This window comes from Rhamphochromis sp. 'chilingali', assembly GCF_963969265.1.
Source record: "Rhamphochromis sp. 'chilingali' genome assembly, chromosome: 13".
NCBI classification, from domain to species: Eukaryota; Metazoa; Chordata; class Actinopteri; order Cichliformes; family Cichlidae; genus Rhamphochromis; species Rhamphochromis sp. 'chilingali'.
Genome location: NC_137940.1, coordinates 10,343,908 through 10,370,259, shown reverse-complemented (window position 1 = coordinate 10,370,259; position 26,352 = coordinate 10,343,908). Strand labels below are relative to the sequence as shown.

General features: G+C 41.4%; 1 pseudogene across 1 annotated transcript; it reads left to right on the top strand.

Moving 5' to 3' along the window:
• Nucleotides 1–6,538: 6,538 nt before the first annotated feature.
• LOC308408364 (TBC1 domain family member 2A-like) lies at nt 6,539–18,513 on the top strand (annotated as a pseudogene). The gene is made up of 7 exons: nt 6,539–6,574; nt 6,848–7,046; nt 16,571–16,758; nt 16,846–16,966; nt 17,051–17,236; nt 17,861–17,982; nt 18,312–18,513. The product of its transcript is annotated as a TBC1 domain family member 2A-like (transcript).
• The last annotated feature ends 7,839 nt before the right edge of the window (nt 18,514–26,352 follow it).

Here is a 26,352-nt window from a genome sequence, read left to right as displayed (position 1 = left end):
CTACAGACCTGTGGCTCTGACATCTGGTCAGGAAGTCTTTTGAGCGCCTGGTTCTCTCCTATCTTAAGACCCTCACGGCCCCCCTCCTGGACCCCCTGCAGTTTGCATACAGAGCCAACAGGTCTGTAGACGATGCCATCAACATGGCCCTACACTTTGTCCTGCAGAATCTATGCTAGGATCCTGTTTGTGGACTTCAGCTCTACCTTCAACACCATCCTTTCAGACCTTCTTCAAGGATTGCTTTCCCAGATGAATGTGCCTGATCCCATCTGCCGGTGGATCACTGACTTCCTGACGGACAGGAAGCAACCAGTGAGGCTGGGGAAGAATGTCTTGGACTCCCGGACCATCAGCACGAGCTCCCCTCAGGGCTGTGTTCTTTCTTCTATGCCCTTCTCCCTGTACACCAACTGCCGCACCTCCAACCACCAGTCTGTCAAATTAATTAAGCTTGCAGATGACACCACCATTATTGGACTCCTCTCAGACGGGGATAAGTCTGCCTACAGGATGGAGGCTGAACATCTGGTGTCCTGATGCAGCCGCAACAACCAGGTGCTGAATAAGTGTTATTTTCATTTACCACTGGCCCAAGTACATTTTTATTGGCTTGTGAACAAAGCTGTAGTTTTTGTATTTTTAAATATTAACGCAATTTAATTGAGACATTATTTATATTATTTCACTTTCAATGTGAAAAATGCTGTAAAAACGTTGAACATAATGGTCACCCCTGTTCGCTGCAATGTAAAATAGTACAACTGCTGTCAGCCTTCATTAAGTTGCATCATTTAAACATTTGCATATTTTTATTCAACTTCTGCAGGATGCTTTGATGAAAGACTCCCTTTTCCCAAGTAGAGGCTTTACTAGAGGTCACAGGAACAGCGCTGCTGTTTTGGATGCGGAAAAATGTTGTCTTTCACTCTACCTGAGCTCAGTGTCCCAGTAAGGGCTCCGCCTCATTGTAGCTGACGCTGAAATGTTTGTGTGGGTTGCCATGACAACACCAGAAGTGCATCTGAGATCGTGTCCAAATTCATGGGCTGCATCCTCCTGAGGACTCGGTGTTCTGACAAAACGTCTTACTTTGGCAAAACGTCCTACCGTAAGTAGTTCATGCGTTCTCGGCGGCTCTAGTGACCCTCGAACTCTCGGCTAGCTATCGAGGTGGTGGATAACATACGTCTCCCCCACAAGAGCACGAACCTACAACTTTTCTACTACTGGTTTTACAAGGCGTACACGGTAAAAACATTATGCTGTTATTTGTTAAGCACTTGTGCACCTTGTGAAAAGAAATAAGTGGCTGAGATGGATGTCATATGTGCTATTGATATTATTTTACTCGTTTCTAGTTTTCACGGTGCTCCATGATTGTGAGAGGAATAAAAAAGAATTGTGGACATCAGTACGAAGCATGGATTCTTTTGACCAGAGTAGATACACTGGTCCCTTGAATATACTAATCTTTTTGAGGTGGGTGACTGTTCCTGTGTATTTACAGAAACAATGGTTGTGATAACCTCAGCTGTTTCAGAGGGTGACTGTTCGTTGCTTTGCGCACTTTTAAATCTGTATACAATGGTTTGTTCCCTTTTTGTGTTCTGAGGTTTAAACAAAGATGTACTAGATGTATTATACCGGTCCCTCGAATCTACAAATCTTTTAGATGTGGATGACTGTTCATTTTCATCTGTGTTTACAGAAACACTGGGTGTTGGAACCTCAGTAGTTTCTTTTTGGCTGACAGACTCTGGAGCTGTACAAGAGGAATAAAGAGCTGCAATGCTTTTGTGAACCTGACCTGGGAAGGGAGAGAAATATATTTTTGTTTTGCTTTTGTTTGTCTTCTTGTTTTTTTTTTTTTGTTTTTTTTTATTCATATTTTGGATGGACAGAAACGTTAACAAATATACAACTGGAATAATCATACTGTCAGTTCTCTGTCCGTTTCTTAACAACAACCAACAAATAAGGACTAACAGTAACTAAGACAAACAGACAAACAAACAAACAAACAAACAAACAAAAAAAACCAAAAAAAAAAAACCCAGGAGAAACAAAATGATATACCGCCTCCTGGGAAACATCAGCAAAAACAAAAGTAATGGGGGCAAAACACCCAGGTGCCTAAAAACAAAACATAACCTTGACCACTGATGACATTAAGACAATTTCTTCCCTCTACTGACTTTCAAAGTGAAAAAAAAAAAAAAAAAAAAAAAAAAGACAACAAAAATACCAATGACACATGAACCCCCCCCCCCCCCCCCCCCAAAAGAACATTTATCATAATATCTAGGAGACATTGTCGATGTACACCAAAAAAGGACCCCAGACCTGCTCAAAAATGTCTTCTCTCCCCTTAATTCTGTACATAACCCGTTCATATGATGCCATCTTAGACATTTGTTCAGTCCATTCCCTGAGAGAACAGGGGCTGGATGACTTCCAGTGCCTAAGTATTATCCTGCATCCAGTTATGAAAGCCAGACGCATCCACAATCTCTGTTTTTTTGAAAGGATAATTTGTCTTCTTGTTTTATTTGATTCCTTGTGGGATTTGGATCCAACAAGTAAAGTATGCATATTATGCACACACACAAACACACATGCAGCTATTACCATTTCTTGTATTCTTGAATAAAGACATTGATCTGACACATTTAAAATGCAGCCAATTGTTTTTATTGTTATATTATTAAGAAAAAAGAAAAGGTGGGGGTGGGGGGATGTAAAGAAGAGCTTAAAGGAAAGGGCTAGAGGAGAGAAAACCCCAACAATTAGCAGGGCATTTTTTTACTTGGACAAATTGTTAATAAAGTTTCCATATCTGTAACAATGATGACAGTATAATTGTTTATAAACAATTATATTGACAATTATATGTGTCCAGTATGTTGGCTCATTTTCTTTTACTTTTTGCATTTGAAAATAAAAGTTGGGCTGATTTTGACACCATTACAAGAAGTGTTGTTAATGATTCTTTTTGAATTAAAATCAGGTTACCACAAATTGTTTTTTAATTTAATTTCATTTGAAATGTTTGTCAGTGGGTAAACAATTCGTAATGCAAAGTCAGAAACATCGAGTTATTCTTGTACTGCATGCTTGCAATAAATAAGTTGTCCTAACAGTCAGTCAAAGGAGCTTGGAAAGAAAAGCGTCTGGACTTCTTTGAGTTGAAGTGACTGATATATATATTTTTTGTCTGTTTTGTTGGTTTTTGTTTTTTGCCCTTTATCACCATTCCTCTTCCCTGCTGTTTTTCTTTCCCTCTTTCTTTCTCCCCTTTCTTTCCCCCAGTCATGTCTGTCCCATGTGTAGCAAGTGAAAATAAAATAAACAATAAAAACAAAGGTGAATCAAATAGACCAATACGGCAAGGCCGGGATGGTCCATTTGGTAAAGTAAATCCGTTAGTTATATTTAACATAATGTTAAATGGCAACATTCTGTTTACAATTTTACCATTTCACATTATGTTAAATGGTAACATTCTGTTTACAATGTTACCATTTTACATTGTGTTAAATGGCAACATTCTGTTTACAATGTTACCATTTCACATTATGTTAAATGGTAACATTCTGTTTACAATGTTACCATTTTACATTGTGTTAAATGGTAACATTCTGTTTACAATGTTACCATTTAACATTATGTTAAATGGTAACATTCTGTTTACAATGTTACCATTTTACATTGTGTTAAATGGTAACATTCTGTTTACAATGTTACCATTTTACATTATGTTAAATGGTAACATTCTGTTTACAATGTTACCATTTTACATTGTGTTAAATGGTAACATTCTGTTTACAATGTTACCATTTTACATTGTGTTAAATGGTAACATTCTGTTTACAATGTTACCATTTAACATTATGTTAAATGGTAACATTCTGTTTACAATGTTACCATTTCACATTATGTTAAATGGTAACATTATGTTTACGATGTTACCATTTTACATTATGTTAAATTGTCAGTAGGCCTGGTACCGGAACCGGTACTGCACCCCCTTTTACTTTCAGCCATCAGAAGAGGGTACACTGTGGTCATAACAATACTCAGACTGTAGCACTTAAAGGTCCCAAAGTGTACCAGGAAAATATCCCCCGCACGATTACACCAGCAGCCTGAATTGTGAATGTGAGGGAGGATGGATCCATGCTTTCATGTTGTTCACTCCAGGCTGATATAAAAATGATATAACTAATACTACTTCTACTAATAATGACAATAACAACAAAATAATAATAATAATGTCAAAAATACCAGTAATAATAATAACAACAATAACAACATAAACAACAACATTACTACTAATAATAATAAAGATAAACAAATGTATTAAAAAATTAATAATGATAATAATAATAATAAAACTGATCATAACAGTAACAATATCAATCATAACAACAACAGTACTAACAACAATAATAACAATAACAATGAAGGTGTTGCTGCAGATCTGAGTCCCGACTCTGCTGCCTTTCTAGTGCGGCAAAGAAAGTAAGAAATAGAAAAAGAAAAACACAAATAAACTGAGTGTGAGGGTTTTTCTACAAGTTACACTGAATATTTGCACAGACATGCTGACTGTTTGCTGGGAGACGTCACCTGTCTTTTATAGAATAGCAGGTAAGCTGTTCTCTGCCGCTGCTCACACACAGACTCACACGTGGTCTGGCAGACCAACTCGTCATCGTACGTGAGCCGGCTGTCTGTGACGTCGTCTCTTCCGCTCATCTGGTGAACGCCGTCACAGACGTAATGTCCTGAGAGGAGAAGGCGCACTTATTAACGTCTCATAAACTTTCAAAGCTGACCTGCATTCAGCACATGTGTCTGAAAGCACCCACTCACCGCTGTAAGCTGAGGAGCCCAAACGACTGATCACGCTGACCAACAAATAGCGAGCAGTTTACTGGGAGAGGGCAGCGGCACCACCCGTTAGCTTAGAAATGGGCTCCATCCATACTTGAAATGAACGGTGTGCCTTTTCCCTTACCTCTTCAGTAAAGGCTGTGTCCTGGCTGATCACCAGCTGCTGTGTCAGAACAATGGGGCTGTTCTTCTTCTCCACGGTGAACGATGGAGTGAACGTAAACCACTTCAGATGGAGGATCAGCACACTGAAAGAGATGAGACAAAGAGGAGAGGCTCAAAGGAAGACGCAAGGAGGACATGACATGAACAAAACTGACACCGACTGAACTGTGGTGGTTTGAGGCCTTTGGGGACCGATTTGAGGTTACTCACTTTGGCAGGTTCAAGAACAACAGCTCCTCTTTGATCTTCTTAGCTCCGCACTGGCATTCTTAGTCCAACAGGCGGCCCTGCAGCAGGGAGCAGGAGGAACAGGTGCATTAGAGTTAAACTCTTTTACAGATGAATTCACATATTCGTGGGAGCAAGCCTGTTCACAGAATAGAGTCTAAACGAGCTCTTACTTTCAGACTCCAGCCCCGCCCTTCAGCAGCTCCGCAGCATCCTGCTGGCTGGCACAACCTTGCCATTGGCTGCTGCCAGGGACTCAACAGGTTAGAACAAAAATATAAATATTATATCTGAGTTCTTATGTGGACCCGCCTTCCAGACACAACGTCACCTTCCATCAATGTCCACAGGTTAGCGGCCCTCGCTCTGCTGGTCCTCCAAAGTAAGAAAAAATGAGAAAAAATAAGGAGCAGACCAAGCAAAAGAGGGTATTTAAAGAGACAGTGTTCTTAAGGTGCATTTTTGGCGAGTTTTATTATCTAAATGTCATTGTGTCACTTTCTTATGAGGCTTCAGTGAACTGAAAAAGCTTCTGGGATGAGAGGCGAAATGTCTTCAAAAAAGTTAAAGAAGTCCGGTTGCTTTTTTCCCCCAAGCTCCTTAGAGTTCTCTGAAAATGGTCAGGTAGAAGGACTGGACTGAAAATGAGTAAAAAAGCAGCCAAAGCCCAAGGAAGTTGAAAGACTGGAAACTATTGCTGAGGTCATGTCAGTGTAAAAAGTTACCTACAAGTCTGGCACCTTGGAAGCAAAACATAAAGAAATAAGGTGTAAGGCCAAATGTTTGGTCCTGCAGCCAACCGGACCATGAAATATAGAGCACAGGTGAACAAAGTGAGGCAGCAGTTTGCTGATTTCCACCTTGTGCCTTTCATGTTGATCAGCTTAGTAGTTTGCCAGCTTTCTAGCTGTTAAAGACTTTTGGCGAGAGGTTATTCATATTTGAACTCTAATTGAACCCCTCTTTTTTACTGTTTTTTTGTTTGTTTGTTTTTGGGGTTTTTTGTTGTCTTAGATGGCCTGACTCAGCAGGTGGGGGCAGTTTCTGAGTTTACCTTCGTTCAAACAGTGCAGAAATGGTTTCGCTATGCTCCAGACCGGATGGGTGGTGCAGGACGCCCGATATCCAGCCCCGTCATGGAGTAAACTAAAAACAGTAAATAATACATTTAACAAACAAGCAAGCTCTAAATTTAAGCGGAGAGACTGCAGACGTAGCCGCACCATTCCAGGGATTTTTGGTTAGCATGAGGGGTCTAGCCAGGACCCTTACTGGATACTGGGTGGGAATCGAACGTGCGACTCCAAAGATATGTAGTATTACCACTACACTATCCAGCTGCGCTACACTATCCAACAAAAAAAGTTTTTAGAAAATTTGATAAAGTCTGATGCTTAATATTGTAGGGATATTAATCTCCCTATGATATTAATACGGATTAAAATTGTAACATTATGTTTACAATGTTACAATTTTACATTATGTTAAATTGTAACATAATGCTTAACAGATAATGGTTATCCTCTTTTTATATCATACATCATTGTCTCTGTAGGAGGGTCTGGAGCACCCCCTGCTGAGCCGCTGGGCTCAGTACCTTGCAGGCAGGTCCGACGATGACTTCATCATCTCACCTGAGCTCAAAATTCTGGTGCGTGAAGGCGTCCCTCGGGAGTATCGGCAGAGTGTGGCGCTGTTTGGTCCGAGCCAGAACTTTGACAAGCCAAGAGTGCCACACGCAACGCTATCAGCAGGTACAGCTGTAGAGAGAGAGAGTGTGTTGAAATAAGAAGAGAAAATTCTCTCAATTATGGAGACAGTCAAATGGTTTATTTATGTTTGATGTGTGCTTTACATTTGTGTGGCTGTTAATAAAGTTAGCGCGCTCTAGGGGGCGTATGCGTTCATCAAAAAATGGCCGAAGGCTGATGTGTGATTATTCCTCCCAAAATGTCGTTGATGAAGTTAGCTATGCACGTTAGATTTTACTGCGCATTTTCATACCTCTGCCAACAGGTTATGGGCCCAGGAAGCTAAGAAGTTTTCCAAAAGAGTCCATGTCGTTTTGCCACCGAGAGAAACGCCGCGACGTACTGCGCACTCGGTGAGGATTAGCATACCATGCTAGCGCCATGAGCCGACGAGCCGCTGAGTCAAATAGCCGTTGGGCTCGGCTAGTTTTTGATGGGGATGAAAAGAATTACGAACTATGGGAGACGAAATTTTTGGGCCACCTTCGTCTGCAAGGTTTAAGAGACATTATTTTGAAGCAGCCTACCGACGCGGAGGGAGAAGAAGAGAGAGCAAAGAATGCAGAGGCCTACGCGGAGCTGATCCAGTTTCTGGATGACAAAAGTTTGTCTCTTGTTATGCGAGAAGCAGCGGATGATGGACGGAAGGCGCTGGGGATTCTAAGAAACTATTATGCAGGTAAAGGAAAGCCTCGTATAATTAGCCTGTACACAGAACTCACTTCGCTCCAAAAGTGAGAGTGTGACTGAGTATGTGATACGAGCAGAGACAATAATCACAGCCCTGAGGAATGCTGGTGAAACTTTGAGTGATGGGCTATTGGTAGCAATGGTTTTGAAGGGACTGCCAGAATCGTTCAAACCGTTTGCTATCCATGTCACACAAAGTGAAGTTGAAGTGACTTTTGCTGAATTTAAAACTAAACTGCGAAGCTTTGAAGACACAGAGAAAATGCGCGCCGCAGCGTCAGATGACAACATCATGAAAGCACGTGCACGACCTGTAACATGTTGACTCATGTGTGTATCAGCCACTAGATGGCACTGTGTTGCTGCAATGTGTGTAATTCACTCGCGAGCAAGAAGCTCCAGAGGAAATGGAGAAGTAGACGAAATAAAGTGGAAGCGGAGCAGAGATCAGTGTGTGCGTGCAGTTAATAAGAAGCTCGGTATACATACAAAAACAAAACATGGTGTCAGAGTAGCGGCTTTCTACGCAATCCCTCGCCGTCGGACAGCGCAGACATGGAGGCTTACGGCGTTCCCACACCGCGTATGGATTGGGACTCCAGCAACCTGCCCGAGGCATGGCGGCGTTTCAAGCAGCACGCCGAGCTAATGTTCGCTGGTCCTCTTCGGGGGAAGGAGGAGGCAGACAAATGCAGCTACCTTCTTCTATGGGTCGGTGAGAAAGGACGGGACGTCTACAACACGTGGACGCTCACCGCAGACGACTCCCGAAAGCTTCAGACGTACTACGATAAGTACACTGATTACATCATACCGAAAGCTAACCCAATCTACGCCCGATATAAGTTTCATGAAAAGATGCAGGGTGAAAATGAGACATTTGAACAGTTTATTACGGAACTGAAACTACTTGCTAAAGACTGTGGGTACCCAAATACAGATGAAATGGTCAGGGATCGCATTGTATTTGCCACTAACTCGCCACACGTCCGAGAAAAGCTACTCAGCCAAGGCGCAGAGCTCACGCTAGAGAAAGCTATAGATATAGCACGATCACACGAGCTAGCAAAGCAACAGCTAAAAACTATGGGTCACTCCAGGGGCCAAGAAACTGTGCACGCCATCGGCAGGAAATCGCACAGACAAGAATATCAAACAAGAAGCGTGAGACCAAAAGAACACGCTAATGCAACACTAAAAACGTGCAGCTATTGTGCCGGACAACACGGTAATAAAGACACCTGCCCAGCAAAAGGGAAGCAATGTGCAAAATGCAAGAAAATGAACCATTTTGCGAGAGCATGCAGGTCAAGACTCCCTTCGCAGACAAAAGCCCACCTCAAATCAGTACACACTGTGAGAGAGAACATAGAAATGTCAACTATGGACACAGATGAGGACCAAGACTGTTTCTACATTGATAGCATCACCATAGAAAATGAAGGAAGAAATGATGAGCAAGCATATGCAGACATGCAGCTTGGTTCCCCCCCACAGACAGTGAGGTTTAAAGTTGACACTGGGGCGCAAGCAAACACAATTCCAGCTAACATGTTCCAGACACTCTTCCCACACGTGACACTGAAGCCTGTCACACACAAGCTCACAGATTATGGGGGACACTCACTCAGCGTGGAAGGAAAATGCCAGTTAAAATGCAAACACAAAGACAAGACCTGCACGTTGGAATTCCATGTTGTTAACACAAGCGCCCCACCTGTATTAGCAATGAAAGCTTGCTGTGACCTTAACCTGGTAAGGATTGTGATGGCAGTGACGGAGGAAAGAGGCAAGACAACCAACAGTTCACAGGCAATACTAGACGAATATGCAGACGTATTCAAAGGGATAGGAGAATTTCCTGGTGAATGCAGTTTCCATGTAAATCCAGACGTTGCACCCACAGTCAGCCCACCTCGTCGGATTCCCATTGCTCTGCGAGCCCGACTCAAAGACGAGCTCGACAACATGGAAAGGAACCAAATCATATGCAAGGTCACAGATCCTACGGACTGGGTGAATGCACTTGTTGTCGTGGAAAAACCCAAGACAGGCAGACTCAGAGTATGTCTGGACCCCAGACCCCTCAACAAGGCTATACAAAGACCCCATTACCCTCTACCCACCTTGGAGGATGTCACCACAAAACTTGCTGGAGCCAAGTATTTCAGTGTTTTGGACACCAGATCAGGCTACTGGGCCATTAAGCTAAGCCACGAATCATCTCTGTTAACCACATTTAATACTGTGTTTGGCAGGTACCGCTTCCTCAGGTTGCCATTCGGCATAATCTCAGCTCAGGATGAGTTCCAGCGACGCGTGGACGAGACCTACGAGGGCCTGAGGGGCGTGGCAGCCATTGTGGACGACGTACTGGTCTTCGGAGAAACCAAACAGGAGCATGACGACAACCTGAGGGCCATGCTGCAGCGCAGCAGAGAGAGAGGTGTAAAACTGAACCCTGACAAGTGCACCATCTGCGTCAAAGAGGTCAGTTACTTCGGTCACACATTGTCACACGAAGGGCTGAAACCAGATCCACAAAAAGTAAAAGCAGTCCAAGACATGGCGCCCCCACAGAACAGGGCGGAATTGGAAACAGTGCTGGGGATGGTTAATTATCTAGCAAGATTTGCCCCACACCTGTCAGAGATAAATGCTCCGCTCCGCCAGCTGTTAAAGCAGGACAGTGAGTTTGTATGGGACAAGAACCATGACAGAGCCTTTCAACGAATGAAGGAGCTGATCACTAAAGAACCAGGCCCAGTTCTCTCCTTCTTCGACCCCAAGAAAGCGCTACGACTCCAGGTCGATGCATCCAAAAGTGGCCTCGGTGCTGTGATGCTGCAGGACGGCAAGCCAGTTGCCTACGCATCCAAGTCACTTAACAGCACTGAGCAGAACTATGCCCAAATAGAAAAAGAGCTGTATGCTGTTCTCTTTGGTTGCAAGCGGTTCCACGAGTACATGTACGGTCGACATGTGACCATTGAGTTGGACCACAAGCCACTTGAGTCCATACTCAAAAAAACACTAGCATCAGCACCACCACGGCTACAGAGGATGATAATACAGCTGCAAAAGTACGACATCAGCATCATCCACAAGCCAGGAAAAGACATCCCGGTAGCCGACACGCTCTCCCGGAAATCCATAGAGTTTCACGACAAATCACTATGTGACGGGATGGATGCGCAGATCCACTCAGTCCTCAGCAACATGCCTGTCAGTGATCAGAGACTCTCAGAGATAAGAAACGAAACAGCCCAAGATCCTCAGCTCAACAGCCTGAGACGGACCACATTGAGTGGATGGCCTGATAAACGGTCTCAATGTCCGCCTGACATTCAGGAGTTTTGGAACCACAGGGATGAGATCTCACTGATAGACGGGATCATGTTTAAAGGAGAGAAAATGATCATCCCAAAAAGGCTCAGAAAGGACATGATAGAGCGGATTCATTCCAGCCATATGGGTATAGAAAAGAGCAAAAACAGAGCCAGAGACCTTCTGTTTTGGCCAGGCATGGGAAAGCAGATTGAGGAAGCAGTCGGAGCCTGCAGCACATGCCAGGAGAGACAAGCTGCTAACCCCAAGGAACCCCTGTTGTCACATGCAATACCAGAACGACCGTGGCAGGTCATAGCCACCGATCTGTTCACTTGGAACTCGGAAGACTACATCATCATGGTAGATTACTACAGTAGATTCTTCGAGTTGGAAAGACTGCGCAGCTGCACTGCAGAAGCAGTGATCCACAAACTAAAGTCAGCCATGGCTAGGCATGGTATTCCAGAGTCGGTGATTAGTGATAACGGTCCGTGCTATGCTTCGAGTAAGTTTCAACAGTTCGCAAAGTCATGGAGTTTCACCCACACCACTACTAGTCCCCATTACCCACAGAGCAATGGTCTAGCCGAGAAAACAGTCCAGACAGCAAAGAAACTTCTGGACAAGGCCAAAGCGGAACATAAGGATCCCTACTTGAGCCTATTAGAATACCGGAACACCCCCGTGGACAACTTAAAGTCGCCTGCACAACTACTCATGAGCCGGAGACTTCGCTCCATCCTCCCTGCAACACCAAAACAGCTGGAACCCCAAGTAGTTTGCCAGCAAACAGTGCGTGAGAGGAGAGAGGTCTGCCAGCAGCGCCAGCAGACTTATTTCAACAGAGCCGCCCGACCTCTGCCTCAACTATATCCTGGCACACCGGTCCGGTTCCGGCAAAAAGACGGTTCCTGGAAACCAGCTGTGGTCACAAGTTGTGCCGACACGTCCAGAAGCTACAACATAACCACAGATACAGGACAAGTTTACCGGCGTAACCGCCGACACCTCCGCAGAAGCAGGAACAGCGTAGGAGGTGAGGAGTTCATTCAACCAACAGGCATCAGCGATGACAGCCCTGTGGTATCTCAGCCCCCGCCTGTGGAGCCCCCTGATAAAGACATTACAACACCTGGATACACGACTCGTTATGGGCGTGTTACCAAACCAAGACAGGTCTTGGACCTGTAATATTGTAAAGGGTGCAGGCGGATCGCTGCCCTAGAGAAAAAAAACAAAAAAAAAAAAACAAAAACAAAAACAAACAAACAAACAAACAAAAAAAATCAAAACAAAAGCTGTTTACATGTTTGTTGTTCCAATGATGTCATTATATGCATCTGTTTATTATGTTAATGATGTAGCCAGTATTGAGACGAATGCTACGTTAGTAATGGATGTTGGTCAGGATATTATTCCTGTAATTTCAGTTGCCTTAGGAATTTTACAAGCCTGAGTTGTGTTGTGTTTGTTTTTAAGAAGGGAGATGTAACATGTTGACTCATGTGTGTATCAGCCACTAGATGGCACTGTGTTGCTGCAATGTGTGTAATTCACTCGCGAGCAAGAAGCTCCAGAGGAAATGGAGAAGTAGACGAAATAAAGTGGAAGCGGAGCAGAGATCAGTGTGTGCGTGCAGTTAATAAGAAGCTCGGTATACATACAAAAAACAACACACGACCGAGCGACAATCCCACGTTTGAAAAATCGAATGACCGTGGGGCCGGCAACGCAGACATAGTGTGTTTCAGATGCGGACTAAAGGGACACAAAGCCAGGACGTGTCAGCGCAAGCAGTGGTGTAGCGAGCACCACCCATCGGGACTCAACATGCAGACGGAAACGGCGGCAAGACAATGCACGGAAAGTTTCCGAGGAGTGGGGTAGCAAAGACTACGCATTCCGGGTAAGCAGCGAGGGTGCAGCGTTCCAGTCAGAGCATGGCATCAACAAAAAGGGTCTGATGGTGGACACAGGGGCAACTTCGCATATTGTTACAGATATAACGAAGTTCAGGAGATTCGACGACAGTTTCCAGCCCAAGTCACACTACGTAGAGTTGGCTGACGGCACCAAGTGCACTGGAGTTGCAGAGCAAAGAGGGGAGGCAGAGTTTTGCTTGATGGACAGCAGGGGGCAGTGCCACAAAACAACCTTGAAACAGGCACTGTACATCCCATCGTATCCACAAGACATCTTCTCTGTGAAAGCAGCTACCTCAAATGGAGCAACTATGATCTTCAAGCAAGGAAAAGACACCCTGCGACACAAAGACGGTACAAGGTTCCCAATATATGAGTACAACAGACTGTACTACCTACAAACAGTAAACACTGAAGGTAAAGACCAGTGTAAGGCTTGCTATGACATGCAAACATGGCATGAAATTCTTGGTCACTGTAATTATGATGACATTCAGAAATTACAGGGGGTTGTTGATGGTATGGCAATCAAAGGAAAAACAGACAAATCTGTCTTGCATTGTGAAGTGTGCACACAGGGAAAGTTTGTTCAAACTAGAAACAGGGACCCTGATGCACGAGCCAAAACCGCCTTAGAGCTGGTACACACAGATCTAGCTGGTCCAGTAGACTCAGAGTCCAGAGATGGATATAGATTTGCACTATCATTCACTGATGACTATTCCAGTGCAGTGTTTGTGTATTTTCTGAAAAATAAGAGTGACACAGCAAAAGCAACACAGAAGTTTTTGGCTGATACAGCCCCGTATGGGCAAGTTAAATGTATCAGGTCTGACAATGGAACAGAGTTTATGGGAAATGAGTATCAGGCACTCCTTAGCAAAAATGGAATCAGGCATGAGACCTCAGCACCATACTCACCACACCAAAATGGTACTGCAGAACGCAATTGGCGTACTCTTTTTGATATGGCCAGGTGTATGTTAATAGAGAAACAGTTACCTAAAGAGTTGTGGACTTACGCAGTGCAAACAGCAGCTGTAGTGAGGAATAGATGTTTTAACAGACGCACAGAACAGACACCATATTTAATGCTGACAGGAAGAAGGCCAAACCTTTCCAGGATGCAGACATTTGGGTCAGTGTGTTATGCCTACAGGCAGAACAAGAGAAAACTAGACTCAAGGTGTGAGAAAGGAATTTTTGTTGGATATGACAAGAACAGTCCAGCTTATATGGTCTACTACCCGGGCAGTGGGAAAGTACAGAAGCATAGACTGGTGAAGTTTGAGACTAAAACAAGAGTAGAGAGACAAACACAGACTGACAAGGTGCCAGATGATGAGGGTGACTTTGAGACACCAAACAGGTTCACCAAGACCAGAGAACAGACTGATGTGAGTACAGAACACACAGATACTCAGGAACAGATCCCAGTAAGCATGTCTGAGATGAGCAGCCAGTCACAGGAGAATGAACTCGACTGCGAGGCTGCAAGGTATCCTTCCAGAGTGAGAAAGAGGCCTGGGTATTTAAGTGAATATGTTACTGATAAGGAGGATTGTGATCAAGTACTTACAAACATGGATTATTGTTACAGAGCAATGTGTAACATTCCCCAAACATTCAAGGAAGCAATAACTTCATCTAACTCAGAGAAATGGGTCAGTGCAATGGATGAAGAGATGCAATCACTAAGAGAAAATGACACATTTACCTTAACCACTTTGCCTGAGGGTAAGAAGACAGTGGGGGGTAGATGGGTGTACGCAGTCAAAAACAATGTTGATGGATCTGAGAAGTACAAGGCACGTTATGTTGCTAAAGGATATAGTCAGAGGATAGGTGTGGATTATGAAGAAACATTTTCCCCTACTGCTAACCTGACTAGTATCAGAGTGTTGATGCAAAAGGCAGCACAAGAAAACATGCTTTTACACCAGATGGATGTTAAAGCTGCCTATCTTCATGCACCAATAGATTGTGAGGTATTCATGGAACAACCTGAGGGTTATGAGGTAAAATCCGACACAAATGAAAAACTGGTGTGCAAGTTGAAAAAGTCGCTATATGGGCTAAAACAATCAGGCCGGAATTGGAACAAGTTGTTGCATGAATATCTGAGTGAGAACAACTTTGTGCAAAACCCCGCTGACCATTGTGTTTACACAAAAATGACAGAAAATAAGAAGGTGATTCTGATTGTATGGGTAGATGACCTGATCATTGCTGCTAGTGATGAAAGTGAACTAACTGTTGTGAAGAAAATGCTTGCAGCAAAATTCAAAATGAAGGATTTGGGTAAACCGAGACATTTCATTGGTATAGATTTTGACCAGAGTGATAACTGTGTAAAAATGTCACAAAAACAATATGTGGAAAAAATACTTGAAAGATTCAACATGCAGGATTGTAAAGAAAGACAGACACCTTGTGAGCAAAAACTGAACTATGCTGATGATGCAGAAAAGATGAGTGATGTCAAAAGGTACAGAGAGGCAGTTGGTAGTCTGATCTATTTGGCTACATGCACAAGACCGGACTTGAGTTTTATAGTCAGTAAACTTTCACAGTACTTTACTGAGCCAACTGAAGACAAATGGACTACAGTAAAACATGTACTGAGGTATCTGAAAGGGACAACCGAGAAAGAACTGTGTTACAGGAAATGTGACAACAAAGAACTGAGGTTGTGGGCATACAGCGATGCTGATTGGGCAGCTGATGTAACAGACAGACGGAGTACAACTGGTTATTGCATAAGCTTGTCTGTAGATGGTCCTTTAATCTCATGGAAAACCAAAAGACAACCTACTGTTGCATTATCTACCTGTGAAGCGGAGTACATGGCTTTAGCTGCGACCCTACAAGAAGTTTTGTACCTAATGCAACTGTTACAAGGTATTGATGGACAAAAATATGCACCGCCAAAAGTTCATGAAGATAATCAGGGTGCAATTGCGTTGGCGAAGAATCCTGTGACGAGACAGAGATGTAAACATGTTGACATAAAGTACAACTTTGTGAGATCAACTGTGAGTGCAGGAAAAATAACTCTGGATTATTGTTCAACAGAAGAGATGGTTGCAGATGTAATGACAAAGCCTGCAACAAAAGTTAAGCTGTTCAAGTTTGAGAAGTTTATGTTTGGGCATTAACATGGTATACGAACATGTATACAGTACTGAGGAAGAAACCTTTTGTTTGTTGTTTTTTTTGTTTACTTAAGAGCATCATAATATGAGAGCAAGTGGGGGTGTTGAAATAAGAAGAGAAAATGCTCTCAATTATGGAGACAGTCAAATGGTTTATTTATGTTTGATGTGTGCTTTACATTTGTGTGGCTGTTAATAAAGTTAGCGCGCTCTAGGGGGCGTATGCGTTCATCAAAAAATGGCCGAAGGCTGATGTGTGATTATTCCTCCCAAAATGTCGTTGATGAAGTTAGCTATGCACGTTAGATTTTACTGCGCATTTTCATACCTCTGCCAAATGAGTGCTTTATCCGCACCTGAGCACAGGTGGCTCCTCCTCCTTCCTGTTGGGAATGCTGGCGAGCACTCAGTAATCCTGTTCTGTTTCCAGCTGTGTGAGAAGAGTCGGACAGCTCCTAATCCTGCCTCCAGGCAGGTCCAGCTGGACCTTCACCGAACCCTGACGACCAATCAGCACTTCTCCTCGCTGTCCAGCCCCGCCCTCCAGCAGCTCCGCCGCATCCTTCTGGCCTTCTCCGGGCATAACCCTGCCATTGGCTACTGCCAGGTACTCAGCAGGTCAGAACAAAAGTATAAATTTTATATCTGAGTTCTTATGTGGACCCGCCTTCCAGGCAGAACCTCACCTTCCATCAATGTCCACAGGTTAGCGGCCCTCGCTCTGCTGGTCCTCCAAAGTGACGAAGACGCCTTCTGGTGTCTGGTGGCAGTGGTGGAAGCCATCATGCCTCAGGACTACTACACCAAGAATCTGGTGGCCTCTCAGGTCAGCAGACACACTCACCTGCTTGCCTGCTGTGATCTGTTTTAGTGATCAGTGAGGCTGATCTCTGTGAGTCTTTGTGCTCAGGCGGACCAGCGCGTGCTGAAGGACTTCATGGCGGAGAAGCTTCCTCGCCTGGCATCTCACTTTGAGGATCACAACATTGACGTCTCTCTGGTCACCTTCAACTGGTTCCTGGTGGTTTTTGTGGAGAGTCTGCCCAGCGACATCCTGATGCCTCTGTGGGACGCCTTCCTGTATGAGGGTACCAAGGTACCATACACCCGAACACACCATGACAGAAATGCAGACAACACTTGAATGCACCACAGTAGTGTCCATGGAAACAAAAATGATTTTGTTTTGACCTTTAGATGTCTTTATTTACATTTTAGGAGTAATAAGACATTGTTTACTAAGCATGGGGAACTGTCATGTGACATGAAATAGGAGTGGGAAAGCAGATCATTCTAGTAACGACCTCACAGTCTACCACAAGCAGCGTAAATCCAGACGATGAGCGGGACAATGGCTTTGGGCTTGTTTCTGCAATGTGACAAATGCAGCACAGCTTTTACATCGTTTGTCTCAGGAAATAAAATCACAGTTCAGACACAGAAATATATACCACACAGGGATAAATGCTGACAACAGCTTCAGCCACGTAGATCCAACCCAAAAGTTTAATTTAAACTTAAAGCTCAACTACCAAGTAAGTTAATATTATCTGGCAACTGAGGAACCAAGTGGCTTATTGGAAATCGATCAGAGCTGTAATGAGTAAAGGGCCCAACTGCACCACAACTGAAAGAGTAATTTTATGACTCACCTCCTCAAAGTTTCCAATTAATTGTGTGGCGTGAGTGTCCTGTTATGAAATGCGTGTCTGTGCTGCAGGTGATCTTCAGATACACTCTGGCTCTGTTCAAATACAAAGAGGACGACATCCTGAAGATTCACGACAGCGTGGAGATCTACCAGTACCTACGCTTCTTCACAAAGACCGTCTCCAATGCCAGGTACGCACTCGCCTCCACCCGCCTTAATCTACGAGCTGTTACACTCTCAGAAGTGTAGCGGATGTAGCTGTTGAATCTTTGAGCTTCAAACCCTTTTTACTGAAATTTTGTGAGAAGTTTAAATTTCCCTGATCACAGTAACAACGATTTAAAGATTTTTAAGTATCTGCAGCTCTCGGATACATGTGGTCCAGTCAGTCCAGTATTTCCTGCTCAAACTGCAGTACCTGAAGTATCAAGCAGCATAAAACAGAAACACTCAAGCTGATCAGTTTCCAGTTCCTCTGTGTTGGTGATCGAGTCCTTTCCACCTGCGTGTGTCCATGCAGGAAGCTGACCAGCATCGCCTTCAACGACATGAACCCATTCCCCAGCCGGCTGCTGAGGAACCGGCGAGTGCTCCACCTGGAGCGCCTGCAGGCGGAGCTGCGTGAGCTGGAGGAGCAGCACAAGGAGTTCATCACCGAGAGCGTCGTACGGAAAGACAAAGAGCTCGACGTCATGGTGAGCGAGGACGACGAGGACCTCTGATCACACGGGACGCTTCAGCTGCTCACTTCGAGACGACGATGAGTTTTCCATGAGTTCAAGAGAATTTCACTAAACCGGCTGTTAACTGGTTTCCTTCACACCAAACACAGGATTGTGTCAGGTTCACCATCTCTACTAACACTACAAGGAAACAGACGCATACAGATTTAACTGCATCACATCTCTGAAACAAGCTTGCAGTAAACAAATGTGTACTGTGTTCACGTGTGTAATAAGTCAGGCTGCAGAAATGTGCAGATGTATTTCAGTGAATTCATTTGGATTAATATGTGATAGCTTATTTATTTCATTGCATCTTTTGCTTTATACCTAAAAATGCGTGACATTTCTAAATGTAGTCACATCCCTATGAAACATGGTTGATTATCAGCTGTAGTCACAGCTGGTGATAAAGTAATTAAAATGTCCAGCTATTCAAAAATAGGGCATTCTGCACAATGAGTACTTTTTGGTACTTGAAGTATATTTTGATGCTGATGCTTCAGGGCATTGTGCTGCATTGTCGAAGCTCTCTGGGCTTCCGGTTAGAACGACCTCACAGTGTTTTATTTTGATCTGGTGTAAAGTGCATTGTGCAGAAATGACAGCATGATAGTCACATGATAAAACTGACTTTTCTTTTTTTTTTAATTTTACTGGGTGTGCATCTTGTTCAAATGTCTTTTTCAGCATTTGTACATAAATATTCTGTATATAAATATTTGATTTTCATTTATTTTACAGAGTCCTTTATTTTGTTTCACAAATATGACATTCATGTCAAATGACATCTGCAGACTTTATAATGACCAGCAGGGGGCAGTGTATTGCAGTCTATGAGAACATTTACTGAGACCTGTTTCATGCACTAGTTTCATGTCTCATTGAATCCAACATGATGTTGATTTTGTAAATTAAGGTCACATCTTCATCACATCTAATTTCAAAACACTGATCAATTTTTTTAAAAAGATGGATGTCATATGTGCTATTGATATTATTTTACTCGTTTCTAGTTTTCACGGTGCTCCATGATTGTGAGAGGAATAAAAAAGAATTGTGGACATCAGTACGAAGCATGGATTCTTTTGACCAGAGTAGATACACTGGTCCCTTGAATATACTAATCTTTTTGAGGTGGGTGACTGTTCCTGTGTATTTACAGAAACAATGGTTGTGATAACCTCAGCTGTTTCAGAGGGTGACTGTTCGTTGCTTTGCGCACTTTTAAATCTGTATACAATGGTTTGTTCCCTTTTTGTGTTCTGAGGTTTAAACAAAGATGTACTAGATGTATTATACCGGTCCCTCGAATCTACAAATCTTTTAGATGTGGATGACTGTTCATTTTCATCTGTGTTTACAGAAACACTGGGTGTTGGAACCTCAGTAGTTTCTTTTTGGCTGACAGACTCTGGAGCTGTACAAGAGGAATAAAGAGCTGCAATGCTTTTGTGAACCTGACCTGGGAAGGGAGAGAAATATATTTTTGTTTTGTTTTTGTTTGTCTTCTTGTTTTATTTGATTCCTTGTGGGATTTGGATCCAACAAGTAAAGTATGCATATTATGCACACACACAAACACACATGCAGCTATTACCATTTCTTGTATTCTTGAATAAAGACATTGATCTGACACATTTAAAATGCAGCCAATTGTTTTTATTGTTATATTATTAAGAAAAAAGAAAAGGTGGGGGTGGGGGGATGTAAAGAAGAGCTTAAAGGAAAGGGCTAGAGGAGAGAAAACCCCAACAATTAGCAGGGCATTTTTTTACTTGGACAAATTGTTAATAAAGTTTCCATATCTGTAACAATGATGACAGTATAATTGTTTATAAACAATTATATTGACAATTATATGTGTCCAGTATGTTGGCTCATTTTCTTTTACTTTTTGCATTTGAAAATAAAAGTTGGGCTGATTTTGACACCATTACAAGAAGTGTTGTTAATGATTCTTTTTGAATTAAAATCAGGTTACCACAAATTGTTTTTTAATTTAATTTCATTTGAAATGTTTGTCAGTGGGTAAACAATTCGTAATGCAAAGTCAGAAACATCGAGTTATTCTTGTACTGCATGCTTGCAATAAATAAGTTGTCCTAACAGTCAGTCAAAGGAGCTTGGAAAGAAAAGCGTCTGGACTTCTTTGAGTTGAAGTGACTGATATATATATTTTTTGTCTGTTTGTTTTGTTGGTTTTTGTTTTTTGCCCTTTATCACCATTCCTCTTCCCTGCTGTTTTTCTTTCCCTCTTTCTTTCTCCCCTTTCTTTCCCCCAGTCATGTCTGTCCTATGTGTAGCAAGTGAAAATAAAATAAACAAGAAAAACAAAGGTGAATCAAATAGACCAATACGGCAAGGCCGGGATGGTCCATTTGGTAAAGTAAATCCGTTAGTTATATTTAACATAATGTTAAATGGCAACATTCTGTTTACAATGTTACCATTTCACATTATGTTAAATGGTAACATTCTGTTTACAATGTTACCATTTCACATTGTGTTAAATGGTAACATTCTGTTTACAATGTTACCATTTAACATTATGTTAAATGGTAACATTCTGTTTACAATGTTACCATTTCACATTGTGTTAAATGGTAAAATTCTGTTTACAATGTTACCATTTCACATTGTGTTAAATGGTAACATTCTGTTTACAATGTTACCATTTTACATTATGTTAAATGGTAACATTATGTTTACAATGTTACCATTTACATTATGTTAAATGGTAACATTATGTTTACGATGTTACCATTTTACATTATGTTAAATTGTCAGTAGGCCTGGTACCGGAACCGGTACTGGACCCCCTTTTACTTTCAGCCATCAGAAGAGGGTACACTGTGGTCATAACAATACTCAGACTGTAGCATTTAAAGGTCCCAAAGTGTACCAGGAAAATATCCCCTGCACGATTACACCAGCAGCCTGAATTGTGAATGTGAGGGAGGATGGATCCATGCTTTCATGTTGTTCACTCCAGGCTGATATAAAAATGATATAACTAATACTACTTCTACTAATAATGACAATAACAACAAAATAATAATAATAATGTCAAAAATACCAGTAATAATAATAACAATAACAACATAAACAACAACATTACTACTAATAATAATAAAGATAAACAAATGTATTAAAAAATTAATAATGATAATAATAATAAAACTGATCATAACAGTAACAATATCAATCATAACAACAACAGTACTAACAACAATAATAACAATAACAATGAAGGTGTTGCTGCAGATCTGAGTCCCGACTCTGCTGCCTTTCTAGTGCGGCAAAGAAAGTAAGAAATAGAAAAAGAAAAACACAAATAAACTGAGTGTGAGGATTTTTCTACAAGTTACACTGAATATTTGCACAGACATGCTGACTGTTTGCTGGGAGACGTCACCTGTCTTTTATAGAATAGCAGGTAAGCTGTTCTCTGCCGCTGCTCACACACAGACTCACACGTGGTCTGGCAGACCAACTCGTCATCGTACGTGAGCCGGCTGTCTGTGACGTCGTCTCTTCCGCTCATCTGGTGAACGCCGTCACAGACGTAATGTCCTGAGAGGAGAAGGCGCACTTATTAACGTCTCATAAACTTTCAAAGCTGACCTGCATTCAGCACATGTGTCTGAAAGCACCCACTCACCGCTGTAAGCTGAGGATCCCAAACGACTGATCACGCTGACCAACAAAGTTTGTTTGTCTTCTTGTTTTTTTTTTTTGGTTTTTTTTTATTCATATTTTGGATGGACAGAAACGTTAACAAATATACAACTAGAATAATCATACTGTCAGTTCTCTGTCCGTTTCTTAACAACAACCAACAAATAAGGACTAACAGTAACTAAGACAAACAGACAAACAAACAAACAAACAAAAAAACAAAGCAAAAAAAAAACCCAGGAGAAACAAAATGATATACCGCCTCCTGGGAAACATCAGCAAAAACAAAAGTAATGGGGGCAAAACACCCAGGTGCCTAAAAACAAAACATAACCTTGACCACTGATGACATTAAGACAATTTCTTCCCTCTACTGACTTTCAAAGTAAAAAAAAAAAAAAAAAAAAAAAAAGACAACAACAAAAATACCAATGACACATGAACCCCCCCCCCCCCCCCCCCCAAAAGAACATTTATCATAATATCTAGGAGACATTGTCGATGTACACCAAAAAAGGACCCCAGACCTGCTCAAAAATGTCTTCTCTCCCCTTAATTCTGTACATAACCCGTTCATATGATGCCATCTTAGACATTTGTTCAGTCCATTCCCTGAGAGAACAGGGGCTGGATGACTTCCAGTGCCTAAGTATTATCCTGCATCCAGTTATGAAAGCCAGACGCATCCACAATCTCTGTTTTTTTGAAAGGATAATTTGTCTTCTTGTTTTATTTGATTCCTTGTGGGATTTGGATCCAACAAGTAAAGTATGCATATTATGCACACACACAAACACACATGCAGCTATTACCATTTCTTGTATTCTTGAATAAAGACATTGATCTGACACATTTAAAATGCAGCCAATTGTTTTTATTGTTATATTATTAAGAAAAAAGAAAAGGTGGGGGTGGGGGGATGTAAAGAAGAGCTTAAAGGAAAGGGCTAGAGGAGAGAAAACCCCAACAATTAGCAGGGCATTTTTTTACTTGGACAAATTGTTAATAAAGTTTCCATATCTGTAACAATGATGACAGTATAATTGTTTATAAACAATTATATTGACAATTATATGTGTCCAGTATGTTGGCTCATTTTCTTTTACTTTTTGCATTTGAAAATAAAAGTTGGGCTGATTTTGACACCATTACAAGAAGTGTTGTTAATGATTCTTTTTGAATTAAAATCAGGTTACCACAAATTGTTTTTTAATTTAATTTCATTTGAAATGTTTGTCAGTGGGTAAACAATTCGTAATGCAAAGTCAGAAACATCGAGTTATTCTTGTACTGCATGCTTGCAATAAATAAGTTGTCCTAACAGTCAGTCAAAGGAGCTTGGAAAGAAAAGCGTCTGGACTTCTTTGAGTTGAAGTGACTGATATATATATTTTTTGTCTGTTTGTTTTGTTGGTTTTTGTTTTTTGCCCTTTATCACCATTCCTCTTCCCTGCTGTTTTTCTTTCCCTCTTTCTTTCTCCCCTTTCTTTCCCCCAGTCATGTCTGTCCTATGTGTAGCAAGTGAAAATAAAATAAACAAGAAAAACAAAGGTGAATCAAATAGACCAATACGGCAAGGCCGGGATGGTCCATTTGGTAAAGTAAATCCGTTAGTTATATTTAACATAATGTTAAATGGTAACATTCTGTTTACAATGTTACCATTTCACATTATGTTAAATGGTAACATTCTGTTTACAATGTTACCATTTCACATTGTGTTAAATGGTAACATTCTGTTTACAATGTTACCATTTCACATTGTGTTAAATGGTAACATTCTGTTTACAATGTTACCATTTTACATTATGTTAAATGGTAACATTATGTTTACGATGTTACCATTTTACATTATGTTAAATTGTCAGTAGGCCTGGTACCGGAACCGGTACTGGACCCCCTTTTACTTTCAGCCATCAGAAGAGGGTACACTGTGGTCATAACAATACTCAGACTGTAGCATTTAAAGGTCCCAAAGTGTACCAGGAAAATATCCCCTGCACGATTACACCAGCAGCCTGAATTGTGAATGTGAGGGAGGATGGATCCATGCTTTCATGTTGTTCACTCCAGGCTGATATAAAAATGATATAACTAATACTACTTCTACTAATAATGACAATAACAACAAAATAATAATAATAATGTCAAAAATACCAGTAATAATAATAACAATAACAACATAAACAACAACATTACTACTAATAATAATAAAGATAAACAAATGTATTAAAAAATTAATAATGATAATAATAATAAAACTGATCATAACAGTAACAATATCAATCATAACAACAACAGTACTAACAACAATAATAACAATAACAATGAAGGTGTTGCTGCAGATCTGAGTCCCGACTCTGCTGCCTTTCTAGTGCGGCAAAGAAAGTAAGAAATAGAAAAAGAAAAACACAAATAAACTGAGTGTGAGGATTTTTCTACAAGTTACACTGAATATTTGCACAGACATGCTGACTGTTTGCTGGGAGACGTCACCTGTCTTTTATAGAATAGCAGGTAAGCTGTTCTCTGCCGCTGCTCACACACAGACTCACACGTGGTCTGGCAGACCAACTCGTCATCGTACGTGAGCCGGCTGTCTGTGACGTCGTCTCTTCCGCTCATCTGGTGAACGCCGTCACAGACGTAATGTCCTGAGAGGAGAAGGCGCACTTATTAACGTCTCATAAACTTTCAAAGCTGACCTGCATTCAGCACATGTGTCTGAAAGCACCCACTCACCGCTGTAAGCTGAGGATCCCAAACGACTGATCACGCTGACCAACAAATTTTGTTTGTCTTCTTGTTTTTTTTTTTTGTTTTTTTTTTATTCATATTTTGGATGGACAGAAACGTTAACAAATATACAACTGGAATAATCATACTGTCAGTTCTCTGTCCGTTTCTTAACAACAACCAACAAATAAGGACTAACAGTAACTAAGACAAACAGACAAACAAACAAACAAACAAACAAACAAACAAACAAAAAAACAAAGCAAAAAAAAAACCCAGGAGAAACAAAATGATATACCGCCTCCTGGGAAACATCAGCAAAAACAAAAGTAATGGGGGCAAAACACCCAGGTGCCTAAAAACAAAACATAACCTTGACCACTGATGACATTAAGTCAATTTCTTCCCTCTACTGACTTTCAAAGTAAAAAAAAAAAAAAAAAAAAAAAAAGACAACAACAAAAATACCAATGACACATGAACCCCCCCCCCCCAAAAGAACATTTATCATAATATCTAGGAGACATTGTCGATGTACACCAAAAAAGGACCCCAGACCTGCTCAAAAATGTCTTCTCTCCCCTTAATTCTGTACATAACCCGTTCATATGATGCCATCTTAGACATTTGTTCAGTCCATTCCCTGAGAGAACAGGGGCTGGATGACTTCCAGTGCCTAAGTATTATCCTGCATCCAGTTATGAAAGCCAGACGCATCCACAATCTCTGTTTTTTTGAAAGGATAGTTTGTCTTCTTGTTTTATTTTATTCCTTGTGGGATTTGGATCCAACAAGTAAAGTATGCATATTATGCACACACACAAACACACATGCAGCTATTACCATTTCTTGTATTCTTGAATAAAGACATTGATCTGACACATTTAAAATGCAGCCAATTGTTTTTATTGTTATATTATTAAGAAAAAAGAAAAGGTGGGGGTGGGGGGATGTAAAGAAGAGCTTAAAGGAAAGGGCTAGAGGAGAGAAAACCCCAACAATTAGCAGGGCATTTTTTTACTTGGACAAATTGTTAATAAAGTTTCCATATCTGTAACAATGATGACAGTATAATTGTTTATAAACAATTATATTGACAATTATATGTGTCCAGTATGTTGGCTCATTTTCTTTTACTTTTTGCATTTGAAAATAAAAGTTGGGCTGATTTTGACACCATTACAAGAAGTGTTGTTAATGATTCTTTTTGAATTAAAATCAGGTTACCACAAATTGTTTTTTAATTTAATTTCATTTGAAATGTTTGTCAGTGGGTAAACAATTCGTAATGCATAGTCAGAAACATCGAGTTATTCTTGTACTGCATGCTTGCAATAAATAAGTTGTCCTAACAGTCAGTCAAAGGAGCTTGGAAAGAAAAGCGTCTGGACTTCTTTGAGTTGAAGTGACTGATATATATAT